Consider the following 27,640-nt stretch of genomic DNA (forward strand, 5'->3'; position numbering starts at 1 on the left):
TGGTTCATATTGCATTCCATTATTAGCATACAACTCTTTAAAACAAACAAAATGAAATAGCACAATCTTGGAAAATCCAGCATAGGTCATGACAAAAACACTGAATTGCTTGCTTGCCTGAAAATAAAACATGTGGCGAACAGGGGCCAGTTAATGGCGAGGAAATCTTTTTCTATCCTGTGGTCTACAAAATCATCTGTGTCAGCTTTTGCCTACATAGCAATGTGCTGACAATATGTATGCTATTTATATCTGTCAGAGGTCTTTTCTTAGCCTGCAAAGGTGGTAGATGCAATTCCTGAATCAAAAAGTGGGTAAACAAGAATTCCATTGGGTGTGTGCTAAACTACAGCCCTCTTCTCTGCGCTTTGATCTAAATTGGACTCCTGGGATCCAAACAAAACACAAGATGTGGCTGCATTGTGTGATTTTAATGTCAGCTTTTAAGCAGCTGCTGTATTTAAGCTTTAAGCATCTGCAGTGGCACGTGGACATGCAGGTAGAGGTTGATATTGGTCTGTATTTTGTCTGTCTGGATCATATCAGTCCACAGAAGAGACTAGCAACCACAGCATGAGCAGCTGTCCGTTATAGTGCCAGGGCAGCGCCTGGAATCAATTTACACCCACTTATCTATACAAGCCCCTCATTGGTGTTTTAGTTCATTAGTTAAGAATATGGTGTGTGTGTGTGTGTGTGTGTGTGTGTTGGGGGTGGGGGGGGGTGCAAGTTCAGGCTGGAGAACTACTCTTCAAAACAATTTCACAGCCCATTAAATAGTTGATGGATAGGTAAAAAGAAGAAAAAAAATACTGGATTCTGTCTGAGCAACCTCATCAACGAATATGAAGTTATTATTCTCCAAAGCAGAGTAGAGGAGAAAGCAGAAAGCAGCCTGCAGCCACCAGGACTGACCAGAGGAGAGAGAAATTTTCCTTTTTCAATTGAGGCTAGAGAGCTGATGGTTTCCTCAAGTAAGCTGTGGCCTTTGGCTGCCAGCCCAATCATCCACGGTGGCAGCTCTCTACCAATTCTTCCCTCTGACTGTATGTGTGGAAACTCCAGCCTACACTGGAAAGTAAAGAGTTTTTCTCTGCCAATAGTTGTGTTCCTCACACTGAAAAACATTGCTTTAAATAGACACAATACAAGAAAGGCCAAAAGGTTCAGGGTGTGTGTAAGTGTGTGTGCATGAGTGGTCTGTAGAATTTGTAAAGGTCTCTTAGTTGCTTTTTCATGCCTACTTGCAATGCTTGTATATGTTGAAACCAAAAGCACATGCCACTTTCTTCATTTAAATGATAACTAAATAAAGACAGCCACTTTATGTGGGCTGAATATGACAAGTTCATAGTTATGCCTGTATTCACTCTTTTATATCTGGCTGGGTCTCCACTATCTTCTGAGATAAATATCTGGCTCTTAAGCTGCTTAAGTTCCTTATTTGTCTGTGTTTGTCTGCTGTTTGCTGCTGAGCAGGTAGTGTACAATGGGTATTTCAGAACTTTTCCACTGAAGACACCTGCCTGCTGCTGCTGCTGGAGAGCAGCATGATGAGAGCTTGTGGGCAATAAAACCAAAAACAATGAGCACTGTGGGTTCATCATTACAAGAAACACTTTTAACCACTGCATATATTAACTGAATACATTGTATTTAAAAGCATGTTGACTTTAGTTCATCTTTAAAGGGATAGTGCACCCAAAAATTAAAATTCAGCCATTATCTACTCACCCATATGCCGATGGAGGCCCTGGTGAAGTTTCAGAGTCCTCACATCCCTTGCAGAGATTGGCGGGGCGAGCGGCTAGCACACCAAATGGCTGACAGCGCCCCAAGAACACAAAATTGAAACCACAAAATATCTCCAACATGCTCATCCATAGTGATCCAAGTGTCCTGAAGCCCCGACATAAAAAGCTGTTTGGAAAAACGTCATATGAACTCTGTTTTTAGCCTCACTGTAGCCTGTAGCTCTGACTGCTTCTCTGTGCTCCGTGTTCACGTGTGCGCGCTCAGGGTGATCGGTGATGCACGGTCTCTGAAGAGCAGCAGTCTTGTCAGTACTGATGTCCACATTCTCAAGTGCATGCATCGCCAATTCCCAGTCTGAGCAGCAAAGACTTTCCTCATCCGTTGCCATTGCTTTGCATTTGAAACAACTACACCACCAGGTTTCCAGTAGACTCACAAGTCAAAGTTAGTGGATGTTTGTCGCGGCGACACATTCTCGCCAACTAATAGAAACAAACATAATCTTTTACAAGGCCATGACTCATCTGTCCGGCCGGACAATAGAGGAAATCGCCTTGCTGGTTACAAATACTTCCGGGTTGCTATGTGTGGTATTTATTCAGTTTTGGGAAATCACGATGTCTAGAAAGCATCAGCGGCTGCAGCTGACAGGGACAGCTAACAGCAGCAAAGCTAACATCAGGACGTCATCTGTTAAAAGCCTCCCATTGTCGGATATGACATGAAACTACTCCAGTTAGCTCAATCATGTTGTAACTAAGACATCCGCTGGAAAAAATATTTTCTTCATGGATGAGCACACGTCTGATAAAACGGAGTTTAATCTTTCGGCATCCATTTTCAAGCTCTCTGTGTGTTTGTTTCCTTGCGGATGAGAAAAGGGGGAGCGCACATTTCCGAGAAGGCGTGTCCTTTTCAAAAATGCAAGAGGCGTTGCTTTGTTGCCGGCCGTTTTCGCCGTTGTGTTAAACACACTTTAGAAAGGAGTGTCCCCAGACTATCAGTAGGTGGAGATCTCTGATTGTCTGGTGGCGAGACTAGGTTTCCAGTGCTCGACTCAGGTATTCTGCGGCTGGCTGAGGCTCATGAGCTGCGGCGGCTGCTTCGTCCAGTAGCCTGAGTTCCGTGTCCGTATAATCGGGCTCAAACAAATACGGCTCAACAAAGAAATGCTGTTCCTCCTCAATTTCCAAGTCTTCAGACATGTTGGGCTGTCCTTTGCTAAAAGACCATAGTGCAAATTATCTTTTAGCTACTGTGGTTACTGTTGTCTCCCCCTGCGGTGCACGTGTCACGTGATGTAAACACGGGTAAGCAAAGCTCATGCTTTCGCTGGTCTCGCGCAAGCACGCACACATGAGCACGGAGCACAGAGAAGTGAGGCTAAAAACAGAGTTCATATGACATTTTTCGAAACAACTTTTTATGTCGGGGCTTCAGGACACTTGGATCACTACAGATGAGCATGTTGGAGATACTTCGTGGTTTCAATTTTGTGTTCTTGGACATTAGTCTGGGGCACCGTAAGCTGTTAGGTGTGCTAGCTGCTCCCCCCGCCGATCTCTGCAAAGGATCTGAGGACTCTAAAACCTCACCTGAGCCTCCGTCGGCATATTGGTGAGTAGATAATGGCTGAATTTTCATTTTTGGGTGCACTATCCCTTTAAGTTTCATGTAGGTGATGCTGTTCTGTCAGTTAATCCATTGCAGAGTCCTGCATGGGTCCATTTTTGCAAACCCACGCCTGCCCATACCTATAAGCTCAGAACCAGAACCGACCCATTACCTGTCATTATGTCTAAGTCAAAGCCACACCCACCACACCCATTAAAAAAAGCAACTGTGATTAAACACTCACATAATGTTGAGTTTTCCATTCTTGAATTACAAATCCAGCGGAGGAAATGTCTCTTTCACTGGCTGCGGTTGATGCCGGGATGGTGAAAACATTCCACGCAATCTCTGCCAGGTTAGGAGCTTATTAGCATGCTCCTTCCACCACCTTAAAACCTCAAAAGGATCCTCCTGAGTGTCGAGTGAACTCGATGTAGACTACTACTGGTTGGTGGTCACACGGCTTAATAACAGTGATTTACATGTCAAAATATTAAACACATACTGCACATCTTTTTCATTTGTTTTATTCTGAAAAAAGATAGATATACACATACACACATACATACATACATACATACATGTATATACTGTATGTATACATATACATTTTTATTTATTTTATTTTATTTTTCTTCCTTACTGCAGGAAGTGTACTGTGTGAATGCCATTCCAGTTCTCTTATGCCAATATTTTAGGTCCATCAGCAGAGACCTGACTTTTGTGCACTATTGCTAGCTTAACACAGCCTAACATCAGCTGCGGTGCATTAAAATTAACACAGCTTTTACATCATCACTCACATTACTGTGAATCCCCCGCCAGATTAGAAAGATTCAGAAACACAAAATGTTGTGGCCACAAATGTATTTGTGATAGGTTTGGGGAATCTCAATGTCAGAGCTTTAATGAACCCGTTTAAACGTGCAATGTAATTTTCTGCCGCTAGGGGTCTCAAACCAAAACAATAACAGAAGACGGAGTTGGATCACGTCACAAAGTAGCGTGGGATCATGGGAGTTGTAGTCATATAACAGATACAGATCTGACGTTCCTCACTCCGTGAAACCGAAACCAACCGTTGCAGTTTTTTGGCAGAGCGAGCTACTTACTTTAGCTGAGCGGTTAGCAATCTGCTAGTTATTTGAGTAAACTGCTAGTTACTTAGCTTTACAGTTAGCGATGGCTTCTCCCTCTCTGCTGCTCTCTCTTGCTCAGTGCGTCTTATGTTTAGCTATTCCTCTGCCTCTTTTATAAATGCAGTTCTTTTACCGGCATCAGCTCAGCATTATAGAAACCTATCGTTAGATGTTGTGGTTAGCCAGCCTCCGCTCCACACCGCTCTGCAGCAGAGGCCACTGGCCGGCGCGCTGGTGCCCCGGCGGGCAGCAGTGCTTGCAATACACTGGTGGAAATGATTAATATTTCGATAACATCAGCCAGATGTTTGCTTACCTGTCTAGTAGAACACACGCGAGGTCAGCGTCGAATTGTAGTCCTAGATTTTCACGAAGCTCTCTCCATCTCGGAAAGGCCACACCAATATTTATCCTTGATTTAGCTCTCTTCTTATCCCAAATTCTTCCAGGATCACTTGGTTGACCCGTACGTTTCCGTTTTACCGGCTTGTTTACTGGGACAGCTTCGGTGTCAGAAGGTGCAACAACCGTCAATGCATAATCATGATCCATGGCGAGTTAGCTTAGCCTAGCAACAGTAATGTTCATTCTCTGATGTCTCATCTGGTCTGCTTCTTCTTCTTCTCCTTCATTTAATGGCTACGGTAACTGGAGTTATGTCGCCATTGATATGCGACCTAATGACACGGTCCGTAACTTTTATTAATATTTCATATTTATCTGGGTTTGAAAAATTGTTGGAAACATTTCTGATAATCAAAGTACACAACTAAACAAAATATATAATATTGGTTTAGTCGTTTTTAGACATTTTTATGTGGAAAAACTACATATTATACCTTTAAGTTGGATCACCATTTAGCTTTATCAGTCAATGATCCAGAGCGCATTCGTAGTACACATTCATTTATACAAAAATTTCCCCAATACCGCTTTCAATCAACTCTGTAACTTCTGCTGAACAGCAGCCACTGTGACCACACGTGGCTACAAGACAATGACACTTTGAACACCCCATCATTTTCCAAGATTCTTAGTCACTTTTTTTAAGAGACATCCTTAGGTGACCTGACTTCTACCCAGGGGCCAGTGCCCCATAACTCTGAGCCCCCCCTGTGGTCCTCCCGCCGAAGAGTCGGAGGGGCAACGCATAACGCGGAACTAAATCATCTCAACAGGTTGCCTGTCGGACCACTTAAAGCAGCGCACCCACCGGATCATGCAGAATACACCACACAAGGAGAAAAAGTTTTCTAGTGTATATATACAGTGTTTCCCATACACTGACTAATTTGCCCCACCATAGTCTCCAAAAATCGGCCAGATATAAAATGCCTCCAGTAAATGAACGTCACTCTGTAGCACACCGGCTGGAGCGCCTACTGAGAACTCTTTGGCTCCCCCTCCCTCCCCGGCCTCACAGACGTCTCTCTCTTAGCGCTAGTGTGAGCTTGAGTTGATAGTGCAGAATGCATTTTTAAGCGGAATACTGAGGAATACTGCCATCCACTTTGTGAGGCATTCTTGGAAACACCCGGAAAACTTCAGTAGAGAATTGTGTGGCTGTATTTAAGACAACTCTGAGCCTGCACAGCAACACACAGCACCACTGAAGTAAGCTCTTTTTCCTTTCTCATTTGGCTCATGGTAGTTACACGTCACATCATGTTGATGTAGCAATGTGAAATACGATCCGGAGTTTTCGTGGGTGTTTTATTTTGAAAATTGACTGGATACTCTCGTCTTTTCTGTGCCTGACTTCCTGTTTGACTCATTTGGTCTGTGCAAATTGACGCACCGTCGCGTGGCGTCCATCAGAAATAGACCTGGCGCGTATTTTTAACGGAGCAGAGCGCCAAGCTGCTTCTAGGCTGCGGCTAGGATGCACCGCAGCACTTCTGATGGAGCAGCTGACATTGACTTGAATGGCCGCTATTAGCTCCGGCACCCGTGCCTCGGCCGGATCGCAAAACGCCACGGATCCAGTGGGTTGCCATAAATGGGCCTGTCCCAGAGGCCAGACTGACAGGGGCATTCAAGCTACCACTAGTGCTGATTACTGTCTCAGTGTCAGTCACTTTAGCCTAGTTAGCAAGGCCACTGAACAGTAGCCCACAGATGACTGAGTCTGCCAGAAGACCCTCAGCTAGCATGACATCCCTAAAAAGAATCAGGCATCATTTCCCTTGACCTGGTACCAGGGAGAATGTCCTCACAAGAAGAACACAGTAAAGTGCTGCACAATCCTCCCCTCGTCTGTGTTCAGCAGCTGAAGTCAGGCCAGCATCCATGGCAGATCAGACACAACAGAGCAGCATAAGTACAAGTGATGCAAACCTTTAATAACAAAAGGAATCTCTTACAGATACACACACACACACACACACACACACACACACACAATGTACCTCTCTCTCTCTCTCTCTCTCTCTCTCTCTCTCTCTCTCTCTCTCTCTCTCTCTCTCTCGCAAGTCAGCTGTAGATGAAAGGTAATGCAACTACACCTTAGTTTGTGTAATTCTCGTGCCAGCGTCACACCCAGGGAGATGGTCCTCTCTCTTTTCTCTCACATTTTTTCTCAGCTGCATTTCTACACACCTTCATAATCTCAACATTCATCATCACCAACAGCATCCAACAGACTCACAACCTGTTCTTGCTGCCTGTTCTTGTTGAGCTTGACTTATTTTAGCCTCGAGTAGTTGTATAGCCTTCTTTTTTTCAAAATAGAGCAGGTCACTCAAACACATTTTTCACAACCTTAGTCCACACAAATGCCATCCTCCCCCTTATTGTCATCAAAACTGCCACTCTTGCCCTGCCTTCTCCTCTTCCTATTGCTTGTTAAAGTGCTATTCTGTTGCTCATCATCATGTCATCCTCCCTGGAGGACACTGAAGGTGATAAGGGAACACAGGAAGGCAGAAGTCAGCCACAGACAGCTCTGAGGCATCATCATTTCATCAGCCAAAGCAGATTCCACTTGATCCCCACATTGTGCAGTCACAAACACAGACTCACTGTCAGCTGCCTGAACTACATCTGAGTTTCATTGCAAATGGAGACAAAAGGAGTAGGAGCAATTTATGAACATGTGTTAGACACCAGACATGTAAGCTACCAGTAGCTGTTACAATCAATTTCAGAATGCTATAGTGAATAGTAGAGATATCAGGACAGTTTCATACTGTGTCCGTTAACTGCAGAGTTAATGATATGTTATTCTACAGAAATCAATTTCAGATGTTAGGGGAAAAAAAAAAAAAAAAAATCACATGTACTTATAAAATGCTCCAAAGAACCACTAAAAATAATTTTGGTATTTAATGTTTATATGTTACACTATGAGATGTGAGGACTTACACACAAATTGCATTATGACCTTGTAAGCCTGATATTGATATCATTCATACCAAAATTGTTCTGACTGTGTAAGGACCAACACAGACAAATATATTCCTCCAGTTATATTCCTGACATTATAAGGAAGGCCTGGAAACAGCATTTACAAAATTATGTTTGAAACTAACACAGAAACGTAGAGAAAGAGAGGTTTAGGGATGGTTTGCACTGAGGACTCTTGACTTTGTAAAGCTAAAATTCTGGCTACAGACCGGATGTACAAAGACCTGTGCAAACAACAAATATGACAGCACCATCCCTGCAGGTATTAAAGACAAACAAGTCCACTCACCTGTTCGAAGCAGACTGGAAAGCACAGTTCACTTATTTCCTCTGGAGCCGAACAGCACCGCGAAACTACCGCTGAACAGTGCGCACCATTCATGGAGTGGAAGAGAAGGAAAACCTGCAGACGACTGCTTTAAATTGGCGGACAACAGCAGCTGGGTGCACAAGCGAATGAACGTGCGCAATTCACAGAAAAGTACGTTTTCTTCCTTTGTTTAAGATGACAGCCCCTTACACTGGAGTTATTTAAAAAGGTCAATCACAGCCTATGTGCGTGGCTGGATCCCTCTGCTCCAATACACAAAGCAGTTCTGGCAGCATCAGAAGGTAGAGCGACGACGCAAAAGCAGTGCTGCCCTGACTGTGTGCTGCTGGAGACGGCCTTCCTCAGTTGATTAGACGGTATCTATACAGTAGGCCTACTTTGTTATTTACAGTATTTTTTTGTATTTCATTTCCAAGCACAGTGCGAACACGGCGAAATCAAGTGTTTGTTAAAGAGAGCCGTGAAAATTACTGCTGGAAAGGAAGCTGTACTATCAGCGCGCGCTGACCACTTACCTTTGCCCCTAAAGTCGCGGCAAGACAGGCGGCGTGCGCTCAACAGTCCAGCCCGCACCCACACGCTGACAAGATGCAGGCGACCCTCTTCAGTCCGCTGGGACAGCATGCAGACAATGAAGAGTGCTTCCTTACCCAGTAGCATGCTCTATCCGCGCACAAACCGCATTTACCGATACGGATCTTTTCAAGCACACCTGTGGCTCACAGCGGACAAATTACGGCCCCAAGTACCCACTCTGTATTGGCCACAATGTCATCACACACACAACACACCCACGCCCCTTAAAAAGGTGTTAAAGAGTCGGAGACCTACCGAAGTGTAGCATGGAATACGTGTCTAGTCCCAGAGCCTGCGAGACGCGCAGCTCGGAGCAGTGCAGTGATGGAGCGGAGAGCTGTTAATGTGTCAGCCGGCGTCGGAGCGCAGAGACACGGCCATTCCCTGTCAGCACGGTGCAGCGCCGCCTCCAGTTACTCCAGCTGGAGAAAAGACACGCCCACTGTGTGTGTGTGTGTGTGTGTGTGTGTTTGTGTGTGTGTGTGTGTGTGTGCACGAGAGAGAGAGAGAGAGAGAGAGAGAGAGAGAGAGCGAGAGAGAGAGAGAGAGAGAGAGAGAGAGAGAGAGAGGAGTAAGCCTATTTCATCGACTCCTTGTAAACCCAGCCTCCCTGTATGCTAGGGAATAGCCAAGATTTTAGAAGTAACAGGTACAATGAAAATATTGATTAATAAATAAAAAAGAAAGTAAATATAATAAGTATCACAAGAAAATGCTAAGAAAGTTAACCAATAAAAATAAGTATAGCTCATCCATATTCCACCCCCACATACACCCATAGAAACGAAGTGTGGGTACACAAAACAAGCACTGATGAAATTAAAAAAAGAGTTTGTTTTATCCAAATCTGAAGTTGAAATTTAGCAATATGTTCACTCTTAATATTAAAAGTATTCTTTATATAAAGTAAACTTTATGCATAGCCTACTGTAAACACTATCAACAAATTCACTTGAGAAATCCACATAACTGGTTCAGATTTCCCAATGGACATACTTTTTTATTATGTCTATGTAACCGGTCTGGCCTGACACTTTGGTTTGCTACAAGCTGTGCGTTGTGTTTGTGGATGATGAAGAAGGAGACGAGGACAACTGCGCCGCTGTCCAGGGGGATTTATAGATCTACAGACTGTGTAGTTACAATAACAATGTGCAGTTTAAGAGATATTTTTCCCCCATCAGCGCCAATTTTTTAAATATTTCATTAGAACGAATTTACACAAAAATCAACATAGAAGGAGCTTACATACCTGTGCAAAACACATTAAAATCAGTACGGCAACTTCTCATGACCAACTTTCCACAAGCACACTTTTAAAGGCGCTATATGTAAGAAATCTAAAGTAGTAGTTGTAAAATCATCCTAATATGTCACAGAGACTAAGGAATAATGTTACTGTAATAGGTATAGCATACTGATCTCATTGACAACAATAGTACAGCCAGAACATTTGCATTTAAATTTTTTTTTTTTTTTTACAAAATCATGTTTATGTTTTGAATTTGTGTTTTGGCCTGTTGCGCCACCCACCGCTGTCTACCAGTCACGCAATCAGTAGAGTCTCAGCATCCGGGTTGCCAGTAGTTACGACTGACCTACAATGGCTGATGGTGTGACTAAACCCAAACGACCTCGTTATGATTCCCAAAAATGCCAAGACAAAACTCTAGGCAAAGCAAGGGTCTATATAGGAGATGCTTTTGAATGGTGGAGATGATTGAAAGCGGAGAAGAATTTGAAATCGGATGTCGAAGTGGCTACTCTTCTCCTCGACAGGTTAGCTTTAGCCAAAGTTGGCTAACTAGCATCATAGCTAGACGGGGATGGACATTTCGAATACTTTCAACTGTTATTCAATTTCGATCATACATTGTAGCCCATGTGCAGGTGGGTCATCAACCTGACTGTTTTTTTGGAGAAACAAACGTTAGCAGTACGGAAAGCAGCATTAGCAGTGTACCGGTACATAGCATTAGCAGCAGGCTCCTCCTCCACTATATCCCGGCAGCAGCGTTAGCAGCAGAGAAGCCAGACTTGCTCAAACTTGGGGCGGACACGACTCGTGGCAGTATTTTGAATTTGAGTGCAGTAACCGTTTAGGCCACAATCTAACATACGGCGCCTTTAGAAACAAGAGGCAACACAACAACCTGCATGAAAAACTGCCGCCATGCTCCTTTAGCTCAACTTGAGATCAGTAATTTAGCATGCTACATACGAGTGCTGCACTGATAAAGAAAACTACATAAATGAACACTGAAGTAAATGTACCAGCTACAGACAGCATGTGTGACCTGTACCATGTAAAGTTCACACCTCTGTTTAATGTTTCTATCACATTTCAACGCTTTATAGCCAAAAACACACATAACTCATACCTCTCTTCATGGGGTCCAGAAAACGAGTGAGGAGGATAGCGCAAATCTACAGGAAATTACGTCACCAAAAATCGAATTCACAAAAATAAAAGCTCCCCAAAATGAATACAGAAACAAGTATCAACTCATTAAAAAGCAACAACAAAATATAAACAAATATGAAAGATAGAACTTTAAGCTCTACCATCAGCTGTATAAACTACCTAAAGTATAGGTTCAGAGAAAACATAGGGTGATAAGGCCTTTGTCTCTCTTAGATAAATATGATGCCTTTTACACCATAAAGATCACCTGACAATTCCAAACATATAAAGCGTAACACATTTTAAACATTACATTGGTCACAATGCCCCTTAAATGCATTTTCACAAAATCACAGGTACAAGAAAAACCAAAGATGTGTTTGTCCCTTTAAACCAGTGTGAAGAAGTAACTGGGACCTTCTGCTAAGTGAACTTGCCAAATCCCTGAAGCCAAACAGTTTTTGAACCATGGACTCAATGAGTCTATTGACCCTTTTGCTGATCCTGCCAACCCCTGTCCTGTATTTTACCGATCTAAAGGACTCATGGTGGAGGAGGCACTACAGCTATTTATGTATCCACATGTGTATGTGTGTTAAGTGCTCTGATGCATTACTAAAACATAATACAAATGTATATTTTTGCAGACACCCGGGGCTATGTATACATTATTTATCTGACCCGGTTAACCGTCAGGAGTTGTTACTATTTTTAGAATATCTCCGGTGAAAAAAAAGATGTATAGAACTTGACTGAGCAGTACAGGGTTGAGGTTATGTAACAGGTTCAATGAGGCAGCAGCAATATGTGTAAAAGAAAATGTACATTAGTTATTGTGTTATAATTACACAAAGTCTGTGTAACCGTAAGTTTATTTTATTTATATTTATTTTAGTTAATACCTGACATGTTAGGCCTCCGAGTCAGTTATGTGGAACTTTAATTTGAGACTGTAACCCTATGTTTACTATACAGTGTGACACTGCCCTCTGTAACTAGTGTCTCTGTGCCTTTTCCTCTTCCCTTTTGTTGTTGACCTCCCTGGGAGAGGTAAGTGGCACTGTTCCCTCTAATCTGTTTTGCTGCGCAATTGTGCACTGCTCCCCACCTCTTTGCGCAGATGACAAAAAAGTTCCGTGCTCAAATATCCCGACCGGTTTTTACTGTTTTTATTTTTTTTATTTTTTCTCATATGCACTGTCTTGACTTGAACAGTAAATACGTAGCCTACTCCACTGTGGGTGTTTGTCTGTGCAATGAGTGACAGATGAGAGTGAACTGTCAGTCAGTGATGATTAAAAAAACATGCCCACCAGGTGCTGCCCAGCCAATATCTGCAACGGTTGTTTAGCTTGACAGCCAATCAATGGCATTATGTTGGGTATTTGCTGTTGTCTTATTTGTTGTTAGCCATTAGCCATAGCATCGTAGCTATGGCTAAATGTGTGGGCTGTGGCGCTTCGTTCTCTGGAAATCTTAAGAAAAAACGCGTGCCGTTTAAGGTGAAGTGGCTGTCCGAATACATACAAACAGACGTGCGAACGCCACCGGAGAAACTCAGCGATATTTTTTCTTTTTCAAGCGAGAATGGAGGTGTTTGCAAGACGTGCAGGTCGTGAAGCAAAAGTAAAAGGCGAGTTTACACACACACACACACACACACACACACACACACACACAGACACACACACACACACAGAATGTGTATGCACAAACACTTACAACATAAACATATTCTGATATTTTTCTGCACTACCTGGCCAGGCCAGCAATATGTTTTGCCAGTAAAAACTTCATCCAGTACAGCACTGTCTGTAGCAGTAGCTCTGCTACAATTTTTGTTTACAATGTATGTTTACATGCACTCATTGCACTGCCTGGCCACTAATATTTTTTGCCAGGAAAATGTTTTCATCCAGTACAGTGGCACTGTCTGTAGTAGTACAACTACAATTTAAGTTTACATTCAGGTTTTGATCTAGCATATTATATTTGTTGCAGTTTAGAGGTAAAGTAGTTGGCAATTTGCGGTGTAAAACACAAAGGAAAAGGGAGAAAGCATAAAAGGTCCTCCTCAAAAGCTGATTCACAATCAATTCTGACAAATAAACAAAGGTCTTACTTCCACCCCAGGTCTGACTGTTGCCTGCTGTCAGCTAATCACTCGAGCTGGCAGCAGTAGGCTAGCTTTTGTCAATATGGACACATCTTAGCTCTGTTAGATTCTCCACAATTCAATCGTTAAATTCATCTTACTGACACCATCCAGCTAGCAGTTTAACTTAATGTACGCCGAGTAGGGCTGCAACGACTAATCGATGACTAATCGACTATCAAAATAATCGGTGACTATTTTAGTAGTCGACTAATCGGTTTGAGTCACTTTTCATACAAAAGTAAAGTATAAAAGTACCCCAAAATAGTCTTATTGCAGCTTCTTACGTTCAAATATTGGCAGCTTTACACACTCTCCCATGACGGTGAACTAAAACCCTTTGGCATGAGTACGAAACAAGACATTAGATGACATACTTTTGGGGTTTGGGAGAGACAGACTGACATTTTTCAACATTTTAACGCATTTTTCAATAAAATGATTAGTCGGCTAACTGAAGAAATAATCAACAGATTAGTCGACAATAAAAATAATCCTTAGTTGCAGCCCAAACACAGAGTAGCAAAAGCATTTTAAAACAATAGCTTCAGTTAGCCAGTTAGCCGAGGCCTACAGCAAAGCACTGAGTGTACAGCCTAACGTTAGCCATCTACTCCACTCTTCAACACTCAGTAGCAGCTTCCTAGTTTTTTTTTTCTCACAACAAATTCACAACTCATAAAGCATACTTACAAGTTGTGATCTGGAATCTCCAGATTTGCCCAACAAGGTGGGAACTGCCTCGTCTTTTAGCAGTAGCTGCAGTGGAAATCCAGCAGTAATCTGTTGCCAGTTTGTGAGGCAGTCCTTGGGAAAATAGAGGGAGCACAATAAAATGTCCGGGTTGGATTGTGGGGAAATTTAATCAAAAATAAATTCTAACCAATTCTTATTTGTTCCTTCGTCCTTTGGCAGTCTAAACATGGGCAATTTTTGGTCACAGTCAAATCAAACTCTGCTGCCCCTGCTCTGCCTCTGCTTGGAGCAGGTGTGTTTGGGGGTGTGGCTCAGTGGCCTGCAGGCAGGCACTGTGTGCATTGCTGATTCGCACATTGTTATTTTTTTTTTTTACTTAGCAGAAAAATGCTATATAGCACACTGAAGAAGAGGGAAAACCCCAAAAGCATCCTCATTAATACACACCAATTTACATGGCCGGCATGCACCAGGCTATAAAAGCCCCACCTTGCACATGCACCCACTGATTAACATTGACTGGAATGGGTACAGAGCAGCCTTGAGCTTGGGGAGATAATCTCCTCACTCCTAGAACCAAGGTTGCAATGTAACTGAATGTTCTCTATTGTACCGAGATTTGGTTTGAGTTCGTCTGTATTTGTAAACGCTGCAGTGCACCAGACATAGACTTGCAGGGCTCTAACAGGACAGAGATTTGAGTCTTTTTGATCCTCACTACCCTTCTTCGCTTCCTGCTTTGCTACTGCCAGAGCAAACTATTACTCAGCATTAATAGAAGACAATAAGAACAACCCCAGGTTTCTTTTCAGCACTGTCGCCAAGCTGACTGACAGTCAAAGCTCTATTGAGCCTTGTATTCCGTTAGCCCTTAGCAGTAATGATTTTATGAGCTTTTTTAACAACAAAATTCTAACTATTAGATGCAAAATTCATGACCTCCTGTCCTCAGATAGTACCTATCGAACCTCAAACACAGCTGTAAGAGCTAATATATATTTAGATTGCTTCTCCCCAATTTCTCTTCAAGAATTGACCGCAGTGATTTCTTCATCTAAATCATCAACGTGTCTCTTAGACCCCATCCCAACTAGGCTACTTAAGGAGGTCTTTCCTTTAGTTAATACTCATATATTAGATATGATCAATATATCCTTATTAACAGGCTATGTACCACAGTCTTTTAAGGTAGCTGTAATTAAACCTCTACTAAAAAAGCCCACCCTGGATCCAGAGGTGTTAGCCAACTATAGACCAATATCTAATCTTCCCTTTATGTCAAAGATCCTTGAGAAAGTAGTCGCAGACCAGCTGTGTGATTTTCTCCATGATAATAATTTATTTGAGGAATTTCAGTCAGGATTTAGAGTGCATCATAGCACTGAGACAGCACTAGTTAAAATTACAAATAACCTTCTGATTGCTTCAGACAAAGGACTTGTCTCTGTACTTGTTTTATTAGATCTTAGTGCGGCGTTTGACACAATTGACCATCAAATTCTACTGCAGAGACTGGATCACTTAATTGGCCTAAAAGGTTCTGCACTGAGCTGGTTTAAATCTTATTTATCTGATCGTTTTCAGTTTGTTGACGTTCAAAATGAATCATCCTTACGTACCAAAGTTTGTTTTGGAGTTCTGCAAGGTTCTGTGCTCGGACCAATCCTATTTACTCTATATATGCTTCCTTTAGGTAACATCATTAGAAATCACTCTATAAATTTCCATTGTTATGCGGATGATACACAGTTGTATTTATCTATGAAGCCAGAAGAAAGTAATCAATTAACTAAACTCCATAACTGCCTTAAAGACATAAAAACTTGGATGAGCAGCAATTTCCTGATGTTAAATTCAGACAAAACTGAAGTTATTGTTCTTGGCCCCAAACAACTCAGAGACTCTTTATCTGATGACAAAGATTCTCTAGATGGCATTGCTCTGGCCTCTAGCACTACCGTAAGAAACCTCGGAGTAGTATTTGATCAAGATTTGTCTTTTAATTCTCATTTAAAACAAACCTCACGGACTGCATTTTTTCATCTGCGTAATATTGCGAAAATTAGGCCTATCTTGACCTGAAAAGATGCAGAAAAATTGGTCCACGCTTTTGTTACCTCAAGGCTGGATTACTGTAACTCTCTATTATCAGGTAGCTCTAGTAAGTCCTTAAAAACTCTCCAGCTAATTCAGAATGCAGCAGCACGTGTACTAACAGGAACTAAGAAACGTGATCATATTTCTCCTGTTTTAGCTTTGCTGCACTGTCTCCCTGTAAAATCCAAAATCGAATTTAAAATCCTACTGTTAACTTATAAAGCTCTAAATGGTCAAGCTCCGTCATATCTTAGAGAGCTCATAGTGCCATATTATCCCACCAGAACACTGCGCTCTGAGAACGCAGGGTTACTCGTGGTCCCTAAAGTCTCCAAAAGTAGATCAGGAGCCAGAGCCTTCAGCTATCAGTGGAATCATCTTCCTGTTACGGTCCGGGAGGCAGACACCATCTCCACATTTAAGACTAGACTCAAGACTTTCCTCTTTGATAAAGCTTATAGTTAGGGCTGGCTCAGGCTTGCCCTGTACCAGCCCCTAGTTAGGCTGACGTAGGCCTAGTCTGCCAGAGGACCTCCCTATAATACACCGGGCACCTTCTCTCCTTCTCTCTCTCTCTCTCTCTCTCTCTCTCTCTCTCTTTCTCTCGTATTCTATTACTGCATCTTGCTAACTCAGCCATTCTGGATGTCACTAACTCGGCTTCTTCTCCGGAGCCTTTGTGCTCCACTGTCTCTCAGATTAACTCATATCGCAGCGGTGCCTGGACAGCGTGACGTGTGTGGTTGTGTTGCTGCCGTGGTCCTGCCAGATGCCTCCTGCTGCTGCTGCTGTTATCATTAGTCATACTTCTACTGTTATTATACACATATGACTATTGTCACACATGTATACTGCCAGATATTAATACATTCTTTCAACATATTGTACCACAGTAGCCAGAACTATAACTATAATATTATTACTTTCAATAATGTTGTAAGCTACTGTCATTACCTGCATCTCTCTCTCTCTCTCTCTCTCTCTCTCTCTGTCTGTCTCATTGTGTCACATGGATTACTGTTAATTTATTATGCTGTTCTGTTCTGTACGTCATCTATTGCACGTCTGTCCGTCCTGGAAGAGGGATCCCTTCTCAGTTGCTCTTCCTGAGGTTTCTACCGTTTTTTTTCCCCGTTAAAGGGGTTTTTTTTGGGAGTTTTTCCTTATCCGCTGCGAGGGTCATAAGGACAGAGGGATGTCGTATGCTGTAAAGCCCTGTGAGGCAAATTGTGATTTGTGATATTGGGCTTTATAAATAAAATTGATTGATTGATTGATTACTGTGCAGATGCTTTTTCCTGTTGCTCTCTGCTTTGCTGTCTTTAAGCTTGATTTTTGCTACTTTATTACTACTTTACTATGTCCTTAACTACATCATTGGGGGGTTTTCCTTTTTATTAGCCCAGACATCATTAGGAGGATAATTTATGACTGGACTAGGCAGATCTGGGGAAGCTGTCCGCCACAGCAGCAAGATGCCCCCCTTCTCCACGGATGACTACCACAAACGTCTACAGAAGATTGCAGTGCTGGAAACCAAATCTACCGGTTAGAAGTGAATGTGGAAGTGAATGGACTATGTGGGAATGACACCACAATACCATGGATTCAAAACAGTGGACAAGATCATGCTAACACATGGCTAATCACCATCGGCAAGACTTCCAAGAAGCAGGAGGGCTGCGTATCTACAAGTGGTAGTCCTCCCTGGAACTCTCTTGGATAGGAGCAAAGCTTAAGAGTAAATCATTTCCCTGGGATATGGGAGGACGTGTAACAGGCAGAGCTCAGCGCCCTCAGATTTGTGATGCAACTGGCTGGCCTGCGTTATCATACAGGGAGAGCACCTCTTCAACCCCTGTTCCTGGTACACAGCCGTGGACAGCTGTGAAAGGGAGAACTTACAACAAACCTCCCCAATAACCAACTGTGCAACTGCACAACAGATTTATACCACTGTCGCAGGACCCTGGATCTCTGTCAGATGACCTGGATAATCTCTCATCTCCACACAGTATGGTAAGAACTGAGAGAAAATCACAAAGTAAAAGGCTACAGGGAAAGCTAACAACTGAGCCTCAAACTCTGATTGTGGGTGACTTTGCTGTAAAAGATGTAAGAAGCATGTGCAGTAAAAACACCAAAGCACTCTGTTTTCCCAAGGACATGGTCTCTGACATGACAGAAAAAATCCTGCATATAGCGGCTGCACATCCCACTGTGACAGCCATCCTTGTTCATATTGGGGCTAATGACATTGTAAAACAACAGTCTGAAATGCTGAAACGTGACTTCAGTGAGCTGTTGAACACAGTCAGCTCTCTGAATGTTGAGATGTTTATCAGTGGCCCTCTATCACCAGTCAGAAGAGGTGATGAGAGATTCAGCAGATTGTTGCCACTGAACAAATGGCTCTTGGCTGCATGTATTCAGTGCATTTTATCGACAATTTTAACTTTTTCTGGGACCGCAGACACTTTTTAAGTCAGGAGTAAAATTGTTCACTTCTAACCTATTTTACTTCCTGTGTCACCCATCTGTTCCCTCTGCCAAGGACAAGAGACAAGAGGAATCAAAACAAGAGGCAGACACAACACGTCAGAAACCTTGAAGGAAAGCTGCGTTGGCCCCTGCCTACAGAGAGCTTTGATGGGAGACACTCAAGCCAAGAGGAGGAGTCTCCACTCCCTTTACTAACACTCGCCTCCGAGGACCCACTCCGTTCTACCCCCAAACTCCACCCATATCACCCTCTTCAACTGAGTGAATGGGAGAGTGCTGGGATCAAACTTACCTAAAGCCCCTTCCCCCGCCCTATGCCCAACCTTCCTTCCCCAGACCCTCCAAGCCACCCAAAATCCCCCAAACAGCACCAGGCGCCACCCCCTCCAAAATCCCCCAAACTGCACCAGGCCCCACCTCCTCCTCCACAATATCACCTGGCCACACCACCCCCCCTACACAACTACGTCCAGCCCCACCCCTCCCTCCTCGACAGCATCAGAAACATCCTCTGTCTCTCCAGCCTGATAAGAGCACAGCACATCCAGCTAGGTGTCTTCCCACAGGCCCTGAAATCTGCTGTCATCTTAAAAAAAGAACAATCTAGAAACCTCACAATTATAGGCCCATATCAAACCTCCCGTTTTTAAGTAAAATCATTGAAAAAGTTGCTTTTCAACAGCTAAACAACTTCTTGACTCTAAACAACTGTTTTGACGTCTTCCAGTCAGGATTTCGACCACACCACAGCACTGAGACTGTTCTTGTTAAGGTCTTCAATGACATCTACTTAAACACAGACAGTGGCAGAATTTCAGTTTTAGTGTTACTGGATCTTAGTGCAGCATTTGACACACTTTCCGGAACAGTACTAAACTGGTTTGAATCCTACTTAAAGGGAAATTTCGGTTTATTTCAACCTGTCTCCTATCGTCCTAAATTTGTTCCAAGTGACTAGTGACATAAAAATAATAGTTAGCATGTTAGCCGTTAGCCTAGATACAGCCGGGGCGCATAGTAGCGTCAGACCTGTTAAGACGTAAGTGAATGGGCAACCTTCAAGTGCAAAGTTAGTCCACTAAACAAGCTTTTTTTTCCACAAAGACCGCCTCATATCGTTAGGATAAATGTCAGAGAACATATAGCTCTGCTTTCCAAAGCGCGGCCGAAATATCGTGAGAACAAGCAGCGATCTCATACCGTGCCTGAAATCTCGCGAGAACAAGTAGCAACAGCTGGAAGGCAGAACCGGACAGTAGTCTGAAAAGTTCATTCATTTATTTTATGAAAGATTTATAGAATAATGGCTGACATTTTTGCCAGACTTCGACTTTGTGGAGGAGGAATTTGATTTTGCAGAGTTTGATGGCCGGCCTTATTTATTTGAGCCAGAATACACTGACGAAGAGCTTCATGAAATTGAAGAACGGAGGAGGAGAGAGAGAGGCGCAACAGGTAGAGGACGAGAGAGGAGGAATGGCTGCTGCAAGGCTGCGTAGCTCTGGAGATTGGTGGTGTACCTGTGAATGCTGTGCCCCAATGCCCACAGAAGAGGAATGTCTCTGTTGCAAGGACTGGGACCGGTTGCAGCCTTATTTTCAAGGTCTGGATGTGACCGAGGACGAGACACCTCCACCTGGAGTAGTATCCAGCTGGGCTTTATCTAGAGCTCGCGAGATATATTTCGGCCGCGCTTTGAAAAGCAGAGCTAAATGGTAAACAAACATGGCAGCACACCGGTAAGGTAAGACAACACATTTACATGTCGTTTTCTATATGTTCTCTGACATTTATCCTAACGATATGAGGCAGTCTTTGTGGAAAAAAAGCTTGTTTAGTGGACCAACTTTGCACTTGAAGGTTGCTCGTTCACTTACGTTTTAACAGGTCTGACACTACTATGCACCCTGGCTGTATCTAGGCTAACAGCTAACATGCTAACTATTATTTTTATGTCACTAGTCACTTGAAACAAATTTAGGACGATAGGAGACAGGTTGAAATAAACCGAAATTTCCCTTTAAAGGACAGAGACTACTTTGTGTCTATAGGTAATTACCAGAGATGGGGGACTCGAGTTACATGACTTGACTCGAGTTGCATATATGATGACTTGAGACTTGCTTGACTAACGTAGATAAAAGACTCGACTTGACTTTGACTTTGTATTCACTGACTTTGACTTGAGACAGATGACTTGAAAGGACTTGGCTTTAATTCAATATTAAAGGCACGCTAAGCACCGTTGGGCGTCACTTCTGTTTACGTTCAGCAATGTTATCAAACACAATGGAGCTAGCATGGTGTGTGTGGTTTATGCACTGATAAGAGACTGTTTTTAACTTATCAGAGGAGGAGGGTGGCTGGTTGATTTTTATTTTATTTATTTATTTTATTTTGATCCCCCCTGTAGCCACAAATATTTTTCCTTGAGCTTTTCGAAGTGACTGGTGGAAAATGCATGCCCCCTCACCATGAATTAGATTTTTAAAATTTAGCTGAGTTCATCCGATGAACTTCAATTTATGGAAAACAACAAGATATCTTGCCATAATTATGTAGACGACCACAGGCGTAGCGGATGCAGGGTACACATGGGACATGTCCCCCGCACTTCCCGTATCTGTGCTCTCTGCACCCCGCACTTTTTACAACAGTTACAACCGTTCAATTAATTTTTAACATGTGGTAACGTGTTTTTCTGAGCCGTCTTTAAACGCACCATGCGGCATACACATGATGTCCTGTTAGTATCTGAATCAATCGCACAGACAAGACGTGTGCTGCTGGGCAGTGCTGCTGTGTGTTAACCATGTTCAACAAACCAGCCAGCAAGAAGCAAAAAACCTTGCACAGTTTCTTCCAAACAAACTGTGTAAGTCGAGTAATGCTGTTGCATGTAGATAATGTTAGCTAAATGGTGACTAATTAATAGATGCCAATATATCAAGTTAAGCTAGTTAACAAGAATACTAATGTTATTGTTACCAATGTTAAATCACTTGCTAGCTAGTTTCATGCTAGGAAGTGATGATGGTCATGCAGGGTCTTCACAGGTGAGGAGAGATTACAACTGGCTGAGAAAAAAATTATCTATAGCATAAAAGTGACTTTGAGGTTAATTTCCACAGCTCACCACTACTATTCTTAATTCTATTTATAAATTTTGCTTTGCACATTTATTATCTATATTATTGCAATAGATAGAAGAGGGACAAGGAGGGGTAGGTATCAGGACAGGGACCTGACAGCAGCACCAATTATCAGCCCAAGGCTTCACAGGTAAGGAGAAATTATAACTGGCTAAGGAAATGTCTATAGGATAAGAGTGACTCTAACATTAATTTTCACAGCTATTTCAGAACTACTCTTAATTATACTCTAAGGCCCTGTGTCCACATAGCGCCTTTTTCTGGCAGAAAGGCGCTGGAAGGGCGCTGCGGAGCGCTGGGATGAAGCATCTGTGTGCCCCCAAAAAAAACACTCACAAGGGTTTTTGTTTCTATGACAACAATATCTTGACAATTCCTGTAGCCGCGCAGTTTTGCAGGTTTATAGTGATACATACTGTGTTAATCTTTTAATGCTACAGCTGGTGAAGTCATCATCATGTTTTATTAGTAGGATTTGTGTTAATGTACTTGGTAACTTTGCCACCACTGTATGGGTTAGAATTGATTACATGTGTGTTGCTGTAAAATCTCTCAATTTATATATTGCTGGAAAAATAATTAATATAACTAACAGACTTTTTATTTTTTTCGCTGTCGCTCGGTTCGCCCCTTTGATATTGCTTCATCGCTCAGTTGTAATCGCTCGTCAATGTGGCAGAAATCAACAGACTTGCTTTTTCGCTTTGATGACATCATTGAAGCAATCAGGGTATTTGGGGGGGCGGGGGGTGCTTGACTGTCATGACATGTCAGCTTCATTAAAAGTATAGCTGCAAATTAAAAGCAACAATAGATGTAAAAACACAGAGACAATAGCCTACATCTGAACATTTATACCTCCAACCGCGGCAGTGGCTGAAAATTATACATTTTGATACATACAGGTATACATATTGCAAAACTCTGTAAAAGTACACCAAAGCATATTTTCGTTTCCAAATATTTATTTGAAAACGAAACCATTCATACGGTCAATAAAAAACCATTTTGTTAATAATAAAAAACAAACAAATGTAGTTTTAGTAGTGTTAATTAATTGACATGAGACATTGGAGAGGTTGTCAGTCCTATTCTATAGTCTGTAATACTTTTTTTTTATTTTATCATAACTTCTCGGAAATTACTCAAAAATGCATTCATTGTGTGCTTCTGAGCACACGGGCAGCATAAACAATGAAGTTACATATGGCAGTCTGGCAGATCGTTGCGGCGCTTGGAGGCAGTTGACAGTGACAGTTTTGTCAGCAGCCATTTTTCTTCCTACCAATAACCTATGGATGAGGCAGCTCCAGCTCCAACTCCACTCACATACTCAGGCATCAGAGCCTCTGAGCTACAGCGATAGATGCATTGGCGCTGTCCGTGGTGCTTTACACTGGTACCGCTGGGATTACAGCGCCCCTCCAAGCGCCGCAGTCCCGCCGGCTGGCGCGGTCACTGTTGAGATTACATTCGTTTTTTATTATCAACAAACTGGTTTTTTACTGACCGTATGAATGGTTTCGTTTTCAAATAAATATTTGGAAATGAAAATGTATGCTTTGGTGTACTTCTACAGAGTTTTGCAATATGTATATAGCCTAGTATGTATCAAAATATATATAGATCATATGTGGCCTATACATACACACACACACACATATATATATATATATATATAACTATTGTCTCTGTTATGGTAATGTCATGTCATACAACTCCGGATAGACGGACACGGCCAGCACCAGCTTCTCCTCCATTTTTTCTGGTTACCAGGGTGACGAGTTCTGCGATATGATTGGTTGCCTGGAAAAAGCGCCGGTGACAACACCAGCGCCTCTCTGAAAAGTTCAAAGATTTTTAACTCAAAACGCTCGGAGCAGCCGCACAAAAAAGGAAGAGCGGCCGGAAAAAGGACGCTGGGCACAGCGCCTTTTCCCTAGGCGGCCGCAGACCCTCTCTCCTCATTGGGAACAAGTGAAAAAAGACGCTGGCCTTCTTCTGGCGCTCAGAAAACGGCACTATGTGGACACAGGGCCTAAAATGTTTTTTGTCTGTATTGCAATAGGTAGCACAGGGAGAAATATTTAATTTGTTTTGCATACCTGTGCTGTCATATTTGACTAAGATGTAAAATACATCTTGATGTTGATATGTTTAGTGTTGTGTCACTTTCTGTCATCATGCCATTAAATTAATTTATGTGGCTTATTACCCTGTTACCTTGTCACTTCCATTCCATTTTGTGTGCTAATAACTTGCTAACAGGAATGGTGTTTTACTGAACTTTTCGTGTTCAGTGTTGTCATTTGACACTTAATTATCTGGCTGCTTACCCTGTAGATGCTCGAGGGTCATTCTTTGTCAACTCAGCCAGAGTTTGGCAGCTAAAACTTTATAGATAGTATATAATTTTAAAGAACTAAAGTCAGTCCCCTGGTGCTGTACTGTGTCTGTTTGTGGTTATGTGGTTCTTTAGCCGCTAAGGAGAGGTGCAATTGAATGCGAGAGGATGATAAATCATTCAATAGACCTCTGAACAATTTGTCCCCCTCACTTCTGAAATGATGGCTACGCCCCTGCATACGACACACAGATTTACATAACCATATCACCAGGGGAGTATGGTCCAATACAAGCACTGAGTAAATGCATCGAACAAATCAATGATTGGATGTGCCAGAATTTTCTTCAACTGAATAAAGATAAAACCGAAGTAATTGTTTCTGGAGCCAAAGAAGAACGATTAATAGTCAGCGCTCAGCTTCAATCTGTAATGTTAAAAAGCACAAACCAAGCCAGAAATCTTGGTGTAGTCATGGACTCAGACCTGAATTTCAACAGCCACATTAAGACAGTTACAAAATCAGCCTACTATCACCTGAAGAATACATCAAGGGTTAAAGGACTGATGTCTCAGCAGGATTTGGAAAAACTTGTCCATGCATTTATCTTTAGTAGATTCGACTACTGTAACGGTGTCTTCACAGGTCTCCCTAAAAAATCCATCAAACAGCTGCAGTTGACTCAGAACATTGCTGCTCGAGTCCTCACTAAGACCAAGAAAGTGAATCATATCACTCCAGTTTTCAGATCTTTACACTGGGTTCCTGTCTGTCAAAGAATTGACTTTAAAATACTGTTGTTGGTTTATAAAGCACTGAATGGTTTAGGGCCAAAATATATTTCTGATCTGCTGCTACGTTATGAACCATCCAGACCTCTCAGGTCATCTGGGACAGGTCTACTTTCTGTCCCCAGAGTCAAAACCATACATGGAGAAGCAGCATTCAGTTTTTATGCTCCACATATCTGTAACAAACTCCCAAAAAACTGCAGGTCTGCTGCAACTCTCAGTTCTTTTAAATCAGAGCTGAAGACTTTTATGTTTGCCGCTGCCTATTACTAAATCAAACTTGAGGCTTCTGATTATTATCTCACACTGCACTCTAACTTATTCTGTTTTAGCTTTTTTTCATGTCATCTGGCAGGGAACGATAATAGCTCTTATCCACTTACAGAGCGTGCAGTTCCCTCACTCTTTTGGCTGATGTCACTGCCAAGAGAAAAAAACACTTTAAGAGACAGCCACCTAATTCTGACTGACTCCAGAGGCTCAAAAGTTTCCTGCTGCAGGGCAGCTAACACCTGCCCCAGGTCCCACAGTGGAATGGCCAGCCTCCTGGTGCACAGTGAATGGACCTGTAGCGCCTCCCAGAAGGCAGCAGTGCAAACAGACAGTTTCCTGGGTGAGAACAGTCCTGGATTATGTTTTCTGCACGGCGCAGGCATCTGATGCTGTATATGTCAGACAGTGAGTGAAGCTGTGACCTTATGATGTCCTGTGCTGACTTCCTAACTCTATCCAGGGCTTTTTTGTCAGCCACAGTGCAGCGTTTAAACCACACCAAGATGTTGTGGGTGATGATGCTCTCCACATAACATTTGTAGAAGGACAGCAGCAGTTCCTGGGACAGGTTGACTTTCCTCAGTGACCTCAAACAGTACAGTCACTGCTGTGCTTTTTTCACATGGGCAGTGGTGTTGACAGTCCATGTGAGGTCCTGAGAGATGTATGTTGCTAGGAATTTAAAGTAACTGACCCTCTCCATGATGTCCCCTTTGATGTAAAGAGGGGCATGGTCCTCCCTCTTCCTCCTGAAGTCTATCACCAACTCCTTTGTTTTAGGGGAGTTGAGTGCCAGATTGTTGACAGAGCACCAAGCAGTCAGTTTTGGACCTTATCTCTGTAAGCAGACTCGTCGTTGTCATGAATCAGTCCTGCCACAGTAGTGTTTGATCCGTATTACACCCCTCCTCTAGCTGGCCAACCAGATGGTGCTGGTACAGGGACAGTATGGCACCTGTGGTTGCCAGCTGTGTCTGGACTGTCATGGCTCCATGCATTTTTTCCCAACAAGCCATCCATTACCCGCCAGTTTCTACTTGGCCAGTTCGCCTTGCCCAGGAGTAGTAGGCCACCTACTTTTTGTGTCCCACCAAATGTCATTTTGTTTTCAGTTGCAGTATTTTGGGAAATGTTGTTTTATTTTTTGAAATGTTGTTTTGTTGTCTTAAATGTTGTAGTGTTTGGTAAATGTTGTTTTTTATTGAAATGTTTTGTTTTCATAAATGTTGTAGTGTTTTGGGAAATGTTATGTTTTTTTAAATGTTTTGTTTTTCTGAAATGTTATGTGTGTCAGGATTTTTTTTTTTTTTAATGTTTTGTTTTTCTGAAATATTGTGTTTTTTTTAATATTTTGTTTTCTGAAATGTAGTGTTTTGGAATATGTTTTGTTTTTTAAATGTCTAACGCCCACCTCTAAAATTCCTGTCAGCTAATCAATAATATCCTGAAAATAGACAGCAATAAATAATCATAAAAAATAATCAGTGTTAAAGTGTGTGCACATGAAAATGCCATCCTTCTACTGCTACTTGTATGAGTTTCATTCAAAAGTACAGTGCATACTCTCTTAGACCAGCTGGGGTATAATGGCATTTTATCAAATCTAAATCCAGTATCAGTAGCGCTGTAGCCAAATACAAAGAAATGTAAAATTAAAAAATTACATTTATGGATCATATGCATTAGTTTTGAAGACAGTATGGATTTGGCATATCTGCAGAAACTCATTTCAAACCAAACACTGACACTGACAACAGAAGATTCAGAGGATCAGTTACGTTCTTATTCAGGCTGTTCTCATTCACTGTTTGTAGGCTACATTTACCTACGAAAAGTGATACACCAAAATCCATGTATATCCCACCTGATCATGAGCCAGTAATTCTTGTATTTCAGAGGGATGTGATCACGTGACCAATGCGCTGATGGGAGTAAAGAAGGAGACTGGTTTGTAACTTTATTACAAGGATGTAATGTTAATCGTGGGCCATTAATTCAAAGGATATCATACTAACCATTCTATACATTGTTTAAAAGCTTGTTATGTCATCTATTGTGTCAAACGTTAGTCTGAAAGTAACTAAAGCAGTCAAGTAAATGTACTGGAGTACAAAATACAATATATCCCTCTAAACTTAACTGAGTGTAATACAGTAGCAACAAATCAAACTAAATTACAAGTATTCTAAAATTGTATTCAAGTACAGTGCTTTCCACCACTTTGTAGATCATAACTTTAGTTTATGTTACTTTTAAGTTATTTGTCAGTGTTGTCATTATCATTGTTTTGTTAAATACAAATTACTTTTTTTTTCCACAGACAACCCTAACCTTGCACTGCAGTTTTCAAGAGCTCAGCCGTTCATTTGCCTATCCTCCAGCAGTGTGGCATCCATCAAATGAAT

At 42.2% G+C, this 27,640-nt stretch overlaps 1 protein-coding gene across 2 annotated transcripts in view; it reads right to left on the reverse strand.

Moving 5' to 3' along the window:
* The window catches only part of cemip (cell migration inducing hyaluronidase 1), a 383,014-nt gene extending 373,805 nt beyond the window's left edge, over positions 1–9,209 (reverse strand). The window contains exon 1 of one of the 2 annotated variants that reach the window (XM_033622351.2): positions 9,076–9,209. The gene's annotated coding sequence lies outside the window, so the exon portion shown is untranslated. Of the gene's footprint in view, positions 1–8,759; positions 9,003–9,075 lie in introns of those variants that run through there. The other variant, XM_078162221.1, reaches the window with a different exon arrangement.
* Between the last annotated feature and the right edge of the window lie 18,431 nt (positions 9,210–27,640).

This window comes from Epinephelus lanceolatus, chromosome 2 (assembly GCF_041903045.1).
Source record: "Epinephelus lanceolatus isolate andai-2023 chromosome 2, ASM4190304v1, whole genome shotgun sequence".
Lineage (NCBI taxonomy): Eukaryota > Metazoa > Chordata > Actinopteri > Perciformes > Serranidae > Epinephelus > Epinephelus lanceolatus.